Raw genomic sequence first — 10,339 nt, 5'->3', positions numbered from 1 at the left:
GTGATCATTTATTAGCAAGCCGGATGTTGATGTAAGACTGTGACCATTTGGTGAAGACTAGCAGACTTTGCTGATGTTGGCTTGAACTCTATTCTTTTAAAGATTTATTTTCTTTCTTTTTTTCTGTCCACCCATTTCCCCCACCCTATGTGCTCACTGTCTGCTCTCTGTCTCTTTGTTATATGCTCTTCTTTCTTTCTTTCTTTCTCTTCTTTCTTTCTTTCTTTCTTTCTTTCTTTCTTTCTTTCTTTCTTTCTTTCTTTCTTTCTTTCTTTCTTTCTTTCTTTCTTTCTTCCTTCCTTCCTTCCTTCCTTCCTTCCTTCCTTTCTTTCTCCTTCCTTCCTTCCTTCCTTCCTTCCTTCCTTCCTTCCTTCCTTCCTTCCTTCCTTCCTTCCTTCCTTCCTTCCTTCCTTCCTTCCTTCCTTTTTCTTTCTTTAAGATTTATTTTTATTTATCCCCCCTCATTGTCTGCTCTCTGTGTCCATTTGCTGTGTGTTCTTCTGTGACCACTTCTATCCTTATCAGTGGCACTGGGAATCTGTGTTTCTTTTTGTTACATCATCTTGTTGTGTCAGTTCTCCATGTGTGCAGTGCCATTCTTGGGCAGGCTGCACTTTCTTTCACACTGGGCAGCTCTCCTTATGGGTTGCACTCCTTGTGCATGGGGCTCCCCTACATGGGGGACACCCCTGTGTGGCACGGCAGTCCTTGTGCGCATCAGCACTGCATGTGGGCCAGCTCCACACGGGTCATGGAGGAAATGGGGTTTGAACCGTGGACTCCCATGTGGTAGGCAGATGCCTTATGCATTGGGACAAGTCTGCTTCGCTCTTCTTTCTTTAAATAGTCACCAGCAACCAAATCTGGGAACCTCCATGTGGGAGGGAGGCACCTAATCACTTGAGCCATCACACTTCCTGCTTCTTGGTTTTCTCACTGTGTTTTCCTCCTTGTGTCTCTTCATTGTGTCATCTTGTTACACCACCTCACTGTCTTGTGCATCTTCTTTAGGAGGCACTGGGAACAAACCCGGCACCTCCCGTGAGGTAGGTGGGCACCCAACTGCATGAGTCACATCCACTTCTCATTGATCTCCTTGTTACAATTCTTTCTTCCAGGCTGGGGCAGGGGTTTTTATCAGCATCATAAAGGATCATTGGTATGTCAGCCTGCTTCAGTTCACCTTTGTTTCTTCTTCATAATTTCCTGGATAAAATGGAAGCTCAAGCAAATCAAGATGATTACTAAAACCACTGATCATCCCAACGTCACATTCCCTCCTTTTGGTTGAGGGAGTCTTTTGAGTCCCTGAAGACCAGGTAACAGTAGTTTGGGACTTTTTGTGGACTGATTCTCTAGAGAAGGATTTCTTAACCTTTTTTGTTCCATGGACCCCTTTGCCAGTCGGGTTAAAAACTCGGACCCCTTACTAAGTCCACACTGATCTGTGTATTATGCAATAAACATATTACACCCACACCAACATGTCCCCACAAGATCAGTTTTTTGAATTTCAGTTCAAGCTCATGGACCTCTGGTTAAGAACTCCTGCTCTAAAGCTACAGGGGACAGGGAAGCAGACTTGGCCCAGTGGTTAGGGCTCCCACCTACCACATGGGAGGTCCACAGTTCAAACCCTGGGCCTCCTTGACCCATGTGAAGCTAGCCCACGCACAGTGCTGATGCACGCAAGGAGTGCTGTGCCACTCAGGGGTGTCCCCCATGTAGGGGGTCCCCATGTGCAAGGAGTGCACTGAATAAGGAGAGCCACCCAGTGTGAAAGAAAATGCAGCCTGCCCAGTAATGGCACTACACACATGGAGAGTTGACACAACAAGATGATGCAAGAAAAAGAAACGCAGGTTCCCGTGCCACTGATGAAAACAGAGGCAGACAAAGAAGCAGAGCAGATAGTCACAGAAAACAGACAACAGGGATGTGGGAGAAGGAGAGAGAAATAAAAATAAATAAGTAAAGCTAGAGGGGACAGGAGAAAAGTCTGGTGGCCTTGAGGTGCCATGCAGTGAAGCTGGTGATGATGAAAACAGGTAGAGTAGAAGAATGAGGACCAGCATCATGAGGAGCGAGATGAGGGAATACACCAAGACAGGTGTATTAGGCAGGACCCCCGTCCTTGATTCCACATGTTCCTTGCTTCCTGGTTCAGGCTGTGAAGCCATTTGGCTTATTTCAAGATTTCCTGGATGTTCCACTATTAACATTTTGGTCTATTTGAAGCAGACTAGATAGGGAGTCAATAGATGGAACTCAACCCTGGCAAAAAGTCCACGTGGAATCGATACCCCCATGATGGGGCTGGAAGACCCCTGTGAGATTCTACCATAAACACTGAACCTTCCTCCAGAACCAGGAGAAGCCCTGGATCTTCTCCAGGGGCCTCATCATTGGGCCCCATGGGGGGGTTAGCAGGTGGGGGAATCAATCAAAACAGCAAACAGCTGAGTCTCCTCCCATGCCATTAGGAAAGACATGGGGTAATTAGTGCGTTAAAGAGCAAGCGCCAAGGTCTCCTGCTCTCCTGCCTTCACCCTGTTCCCATGCCCTATTCTGGCTTCTTCACCCCAGCCTGGATCAATACCCAAGCAGCCCCGGGCATTTATAATCTGTAAGGGGAGCTGCAGTCTGTAAATCAGTCTCTTTATCACTTTTAGCCCCTTCCTTCCCACCTAGGGCCATCATCCATTATTTCCTCCCATTTCTCTTCCCTCTCTATCTGAAAAATCACTCTCCTAATCAGCCAGGCATGCTTTGAAATTCCTTTCATGCAGTTTAGCCAGGGACTTAGACAAAATCCAGCAACTTATTTCTTTCTAGTTTTGAGGCAGGTCAGTACAGGGAAAAGAGCATGACCGGTCATGGCTGGGACCCCACCTGGAAGCTCCTGCAGAGAGGCAGCTACTAAGAACCAAGCAGGAAAGACCCCATGGAGCTCCTGCCCATTACACCCCATGTGGAAAGACCCTGTGGAGCCCCTGCCCATGAGATCCCATGTGGACCTCTCCTGGGGACAAGGGGAAGCCCTGGAAACCTGAGCAAAAGGCCTATATTAGATTCACTGATAGAGCATAATTCCCTTTTTGTTTAATTTGTGATGTTTAGTGTTGTATGCAAGTAACAGGATTGTCTAATTAAGTAGGACCTCTGGTTGTTGAGATGATGGCATCAGGGCTGACAAGATGAAATGACATTCTGGACATAGTGTAGATCATAAACTCCTAGCAAGGCCTTGGAATCAGCATTCTAAAAATCAAAATGAAAGCTATTTCTTACCTTGCAATAAAGATGCCAAAATTTTTCAGTATTGACAAGTTCTAGGCACTCCCTCTATTAATACACCCCCAAGTTCTCTTTAACCAAGAAGCAAATTGGGGCTTAAAGAATTTATGCCATTTGTGCTTTGAGAAACACCCAGGAATAGGTAGAATAATCAACATTTGAACAGAAAGTAGAAACTCCTAGAAAAGTACATTGTATGTAGAAACATGGAAGATCATGACCAATTGGCACATATCATGCTACTAAAGGAAAAATACTTATAGTGGAGAATATGGTTACCCGATGGTTCTGCAAGGGAGTCTCCTAAAATGTGAGCCAATTGAATAATTTGAAAGTTATTTTTGGCATTACAACCCTTAAAAATATCCTTAATGGAAATCCATTTGCATAAACCCAGGTTACCCTTCAGAAATAATTATTTTTAATAGAAATACAGGTTGAAGTCCATGCTCTTTAATACAATATCTATGGTGGTACATGATCTTGATCAAGAAGATATTATTAGCGTCATTTCTTGCCGAATCTCCACTTCCTTTCCAATACCCCCAGCTCCAGGTGTGTGATACCTCTCCTTGTGCATTTTCCGGTGTTTGTCCCCCAATCTTAGGTAACTGGTACCATATTCTATACACTTTTCCCTACATCTGAATTGTTTGAACTTAATCTAGTCTAGCATCTACTCTGTGGTAGGATAGCAGGAGTCCTTTTTTACATTAATTGGGATTTTGTTATATTGTTGTCAGATGTTTTATTTTAGTTTTTTTTTTCTTTAGCTATTTTAAATAAGGCTAATTTGAACAGCCAGATACATATCTCCTTTTTGCACTTTTGCTATTGTATTCTTTCATGTAAAGAAGTAAGAAACCGGCATCAAATGGAAAATGCACATCTAATTTTCTTAGATTTTGCAAAATAAGCCTTCCTAGTCTTGGACTGTTTTCCATTCCCACCAGGAACAAACAGCCATGCATGTTTACCAATGGTTTCTTGTCTTATGCATTTCAAAGGTTTTGAACAATTGCTGTCATAGGCAGAAGGATATCCATATTAAAATCCTGGAAACTATGACTACCCTATCTTGATTATACTTGAGGCCAACATAATCTAAAGGGTCCTTATAAAAGGGAGGCACGTGTGTCAGAGTCAGAGAAGATGTGATGGTGAAAGCAGAGTTTGGAATGATGTGACCATGAGCCAAGAAACACTGGCTGCCTCTAGAAACTCAAATAGCCAAGAAACAGATGGTCCCCTAGATCCTCCAGAGAGGAATGCAACTCTGCTGATAGTCACCTTGATTTTTGCCCACAAGTCTCATTTCAGATTTCTGATCTCTAGAAGTATAAGGTAAAACATTTTGTTTTGTTATAAACCATTAAGTCTGTGGTCACTTTTTGAGCAGCAAAAGGAAACTAGTTCAGTGACAACACAATTGATGAGAAATGGCAATAGAGTTTAAATTCACACTTGTCTTATTTTGAGTGAGGTATAGTGTATTTGCATATGTTTACCACTTATTGTTTCAATGTTGATAGCTTAATTTTGCTTGAAAATATTACAGGGGGCTAAGGCAGGGGATAAATAGGAGGATTAGAAGAAAGTGGATGATAATTATTTGAAGAACATTGAAGCTGGGCCATGGTTCTTTATCGGAGGGATCATTATCCCATTGTCTCTACAATTGACTATTGTATTTATCAGGGATCTCTAGAGAAACAGAATCAAGATGAGATATCTGTCAATAGCACATGATTTTATGAGTCTCTCCCACAGCCCTGGCGATGCACAGGTACAGGATCCACAGTCACAGTGCAACCAGGGGCTCCAATGAAAGTCCAATGAAGTTTCTTCATGAGTACCTTGAGACATTGGCTGTCCAAAGATGAGCTGGGAAATTCTCACTCAGTGCTGGAATCACATCCCCTTTTACTGCATTCAACTGATTGGATTAAGCGTCACTCACTGCTAATGGCAATCTCCCTGACAGATGTAATTGTAATCGGCTATCTATGATTTACCACTGCATGAAGTCAATGGTGACTCAAGTCCATAAATGCCCTTGTGTTACAGTTAGCCTAGTGCTTGCTTGACCAAACAACTGGGCATAATTACTTGGCTAAGTTGTCGCAATAATCTAAACATCACAATTATCTTATGTTTTCCATTAAAAAGCTATACATTACCATCTGAAATGCTTGAAAAGATGAAAGTCTCACCAGAGAAAGCCGGCAATTGGTTTTACTGCAGGAATTGAGTCAACAGAAGTAGTGAGTTACACAAAGCATGGTGCATTTGTTTCTTGTTTATATCATCATAGTTTAGATTAAAAAAGATATTTTAGCCTTTGATTTTAATATAGATTCACATACAGTTGTAAGAAAGACATGATAAGGAGGCAGATGTGGGTCAAGTGGTATGGTTTCTTCCTACCCTACAGGAGGAACTGCATTCAATCCCTGGGTCCTCCTGGGGAAGAAGAAGAGAAAATGTGCCTGCATAGTGAGCCAGTGCCTGTGTGGTGAGCAAGTGCCCTCACAGCAAGCCAGCACCTGTGTGGCATGCCTGTGCCCATACGGTGAGACAGTGCCCACACAAGTAGTCATGCAGCAAAGTGATGACTCAACAAAAGAGAGAGGAAGGGGAGAGTCAATATGAAGCACAGTAGGAACCAGGAACCAAGGTGGTACAGCTGACAGGGAGCCTCTCTCCACATTAGAGGTCCCCAGGATCAAATCCCAGTGAATCCTAGAGGAGAGAAAGTGAAAAAGAGAAGACCAAAAGAAATAGATACAGAAGATCACACAGTGAATGGACAGAGAGAGAGAAAAATAAAGCAGTGGGAGAGGGGTGGTGAAGAGGAAAGGGGAAAAAAAAAAAAGAATAAAGCTCTGGGTACTTTTACACAGCTTCCCCAGTGGTAACATCTTACAAAACTATAGTATATTATCATAGTTAGGAACTTGGCATTGATACAGTCTACTGATCTTATCAGAGTCTCACAGATTTACTCACGTGTGTGTATTTATTTCATGTAATTTTTCCACATGTGCAGATTCAGGAACCCACCACACAGTTGAACTAGAGAACAGCCCTGTCACCACAGGGATCCTTCAGGGGACCCTTAGATGTCCACAGCCACCTCCCTCCCTCCAGCCCTTAGCCACTGGCATCTCTCCTGCTCAATAGCTATCACCTGGGGTCCTCTGTGAATGGCATGTAGGACCTTCAAAGAACTCAGTCATATTCCTAGGCTTTCTTTTCTCTATCTGCTCATGCTGATGTGGGTAGATGTGTTCAAAGTTTCCTTAAGCATGGGCAACAGACAGTCCTCATGTGGTTTAATCTAGGTAAAATCTTTTTCTCACTTGTTTTGGCTGAGAGAGAGATGTGTGTGCATGTAAGGGAGGAAGAAGGAAAAGGCAGAAATATTGGGGTTCTAAATTATTCTCACAGCAATGTTCTTTTGAGCAGGTAGACACTCCATGGCAGGAATTAGAACAAAATGCTGGAGAAACGATTTAAAGGATTTTTGGTAACAGTCGAGGTAAATTTCATGTCAAGGACAAAAGGAATGAGGTCTTTCCAGTGCTTAGCACATGCAGCTTCAATCACATGTAAACACAGAGAAGCCTGCAGCAAGGCAGGAATGGGGACTAGAGGGCTCAGTAGTTGTATCAGAAAGTGCATTTTCAGGACTTGAAGTTGTCCTAAATGATATTGTAGGGACAGATGCTGGACATTATATATCCTGCCATAACCCACTGAATGACCTGGGGGAGAGTGTAAACTACAATGTAAACTATAATCCATGTGACACAGCAGTGCTCCAAAATGTACTTGCCAAATGAAATGAATGTGTCACAATGATGAAAGAGGTTCCTGATGTGGGAAGATTGGGGGTGTGGAGTGTGGGGTATGTGGGAACCAAATATATCTTTTAATATAACATTTTTGATGATCTATGTATTTTTAAAAAATAGACAATTTAATAAAAATAAAATAAAGTAAACAAAGAGAAAAAAGAAAGTACATTGATTGGAAAGGGAAAGTGTAGGGTGGCACCGTGTGGGAGCGCGGCGACAGCAAAGGTCGGCTCGTCTACAGGCGCCGGTGCGAGTCGGACCCGGGTGGCGGAAACGGGCATTAAGGCCCTCTGCTTGGGGTTCAGGCGTACTGGCTGCCCCTCTGCCCAGCTGCACCCGCTTCCCCCTTGGTAGCCTAACCCCGCCTCTCCCCCGAGGGCCACCGCCGCGCCATGACAGCCCCGCCTCGCTGCCGCCGAGAACCCTGGCTATCCTGTCTTCTACCCGCAACCAGTGATGCACCCCTGCACGAACCTATCAGCCGTCTGCCGCCCCCCGGCCATGCCCCCTGCCCCTCCCCTGTCTTCGCCCTATATTAACCGCTGTACTTCCTGAATAAATCAGACTTGCGCACAGATCCTGGTCTCCTCGGTAGTCTTCTTCCTACCGCGCGTCCTCCGCACCTTGCTGGCCCCGGAGCGCCTTCTTGGAAGGCCCCTCCGTGTGTTGCAGCCCTCCGCCCAAGCCCACACCGCCCCTGCAGTGGCCCTCCGGGCGAGCCCACACTGCGACAGGAAAGATTTTGCTTGAGCAGGAGGACAAACCTTGAAAAAGCAATCAAGTGGAATTTGAAAAACTTCAGGTAAGCTCGATGGAGAATCACCTGGAGGTGTTCAAAGAGAGGAGCTGGAGGGACAGTCTGCTGCATAAAGCAGGTGAGAGCTGGCTTAGTGCCATGCATCCCACAAAAGTATGTTCTTAACCTTAATCCATCCTTGTGGGTGAGACTCCATCTTAAAAGGACATTTTGATGAGGTTACTTCAGTTAAGGTGTGGCCAATAGACCAGGAAGGGCCTTAATTCTATTCCTGGAGTCCTTTATAAGTAGAATGAAATTCAGACACATAGAGAGAAAGTCACCTGAAAAAGCTGGACTCAGTGGAACCTGGAGAAGCCAGAAGAGGCCACCATGTGACAGAAAAACAAGGATAAGCATTGGCAGTCACCAGGCCCACAACGCCTCAGTCTTCTGTGAGAAAGCATCATCTCGATGATGATGCCCTGATTTTGGAACTCTGGTTTCAAAAGCATGAGCCAAAGTTCCCATTGTTTAAGCCAACAAGCACATAGCATTTGTTTTTGCATCCAGGAAACAAAAACAGAAGTGTAAATGAAGTCAGAGGTCAATCATGGAATGTAACTCCAACGTAATACAGATGACATTATGTTTCATATACTCTTCCAGGTCAAATGTACACAGTCATGAAAACCCATACTCTCTGAGGTGGGTTCAAAGAGAAGCCATTCTAATAGAGAGAGACAAAGAAGGACCAAACAATATGCTAGATATGAAATGTATGAAAGAAAAAGGAAAGGAAGTGAAGGATTAGAGACAGGAATGCTTTGTTAGAATGCTATGGGGTGCTTCCTGGTAGAAGGACATTTCTCCTGAGATGTATGAAGGTAATTAACAAAAAATATTTGGATTAATTATCAACTGATAAAGGAAAGGGGAAGGCAAAAGATGAAGGAACAAACATTGAAGTCTAGCAATCAATCAAGGGCAGAGAAGGCATAAAGAGGAAATCCAAGGAATAGCTGATATTCAGAATGCAGAGATCTACATAGAGGGTGGAGTGGGAGAGCATGAGTACCCATGTGTTTGAAAATAATAATTGGAAAACCTGTGAAGTGTCAGCATGTGTAAACTAAGGTGGGCAGTACTGGAGGCTTATAGACATCAAGGTTTGAGGACAATATGGGTATTTACCCTGGACAGTGTTACTTGGATTTAAGGTATAGGAATTCCACCATTCCATAGAAAATCATATTTTGAGATAGACTCCCAATTTCCATGAAGAAACCATTGAAAGAATTGTTCAAATGAATCTGCATATTTTACATTCTTCAATCCTGTCCCCCCCCAAAAAATAAGCAGAAGTAATAATATCTCTGTGATTTCTGAATATGTAAATAGCCTATGTGGAAAAGAAAAAAAAAAAGTGAGAAATAAATGGATCTGATTCCCTTGCTCCTAGATCTTAGAAAATGTAAAAGCAGCTATTCCCCACTAACACATATGGCTACATGTCAGTCTTCTTCCATTCATTCAGTCAGCAATGTTTGTTGAGGACCTACTGTGTGCCAGAAATTTATATAGTTACTCTAGATGGAACAGTGAAGAAGACATGGATGCCCTCAAGCACATTTCAATTCAAGCCAAGGGAAAGCCCCCCAGTACTTTGAAGGGAAAATGGTGTTATGCTATATTGGTGCCACTGTGTAAGCTGACCTGGGTGTGACTCAGGAAACCTGAGTTTTGCTGGGACTCTGTCCCTGACTCCCTCCCTAATCAGTGCTATTCCAGACATTTCATGTTCTAGGCCCCAGCTTCTTTACTATAAGTGTTTACTAAATTAGCATTTCCCAATCATGAATCAGACAGATGTTAATGACTAACAGTGTATACATGTTCTATTTATTATAAAATTCAAAATGGTAGGATGCACAACTTTGTTATGCTGCTGTAGATTGGGAAACCTCAGGGAAAAATGGTATCAATAAAACTGAAAATGGTCTAGGATCTGCCGGATGCAGTTCTGATCACCTGCCTGCCCCATGGCTGAACCTGGACATGCCCAGAGTCCTGATTCTTTAGGTATGTGACTTTAGGTACACATTAGTTCCCTTCTCTGAGCCTCAGTTTCCTCCTTTGTAATACAGTGATAACAATGTGGTAATAGTAATAATCAGGATAATATAAATTGCTACTATAACTGATAACACTTGTTGAGAATGTGCCTTATATCAGCAATCAACCATTGCAGCACTCTATCTGCAGCATAATAGTATTTTATGAGAGAACAAGCAAAACAGCATATTATTTTATGTTAAAAAATTTGCTCAAGATCAGCACATTAGCAAATGGAAGAGGTGTGATTTTACCATGGGAAGGTCTGCCTTACATGACAGCTTTCCTTTATGATGTTATTTTAGTGAAGTATAAAAAACATATAAAAGAT

General features: G+C 43.1%; 1 long non-coding RNA gene across 1 annotated transcript in view; it reads left to right on the top strand.

Moving 5' to 3' along the window:
- LOC131274418 (uncharacterized) overlaps positions 1-10,339 on the top strand; it is a 144,376-nt gene that overhangs the window by 92,460 nt on the left and 41,577 nt on the right. The window lies entirely within an intron of this gene.

The sequence above is a fragment of the Dasypus novemcinctus genome, chromosome 18, assembly GCF_030445035.2.
Source record: "Dasypus novemcinctus isolate mDasNov1 chromosome 18, mDasNov1.1.hap2, whole genome shotgun sequence".
Taxonomy (NCBI): domain Eukaryota; kingdom Metazoa; phylum Chordata; class Mammalia; order Cingulata; family Dasypodidae; genus Dasypus; species Dasypus novemcinctus.
Note: the sequence above shows the minus strand (reverse complement) of the source record. Positions and strands in the feature narration are given on the sequence as shown.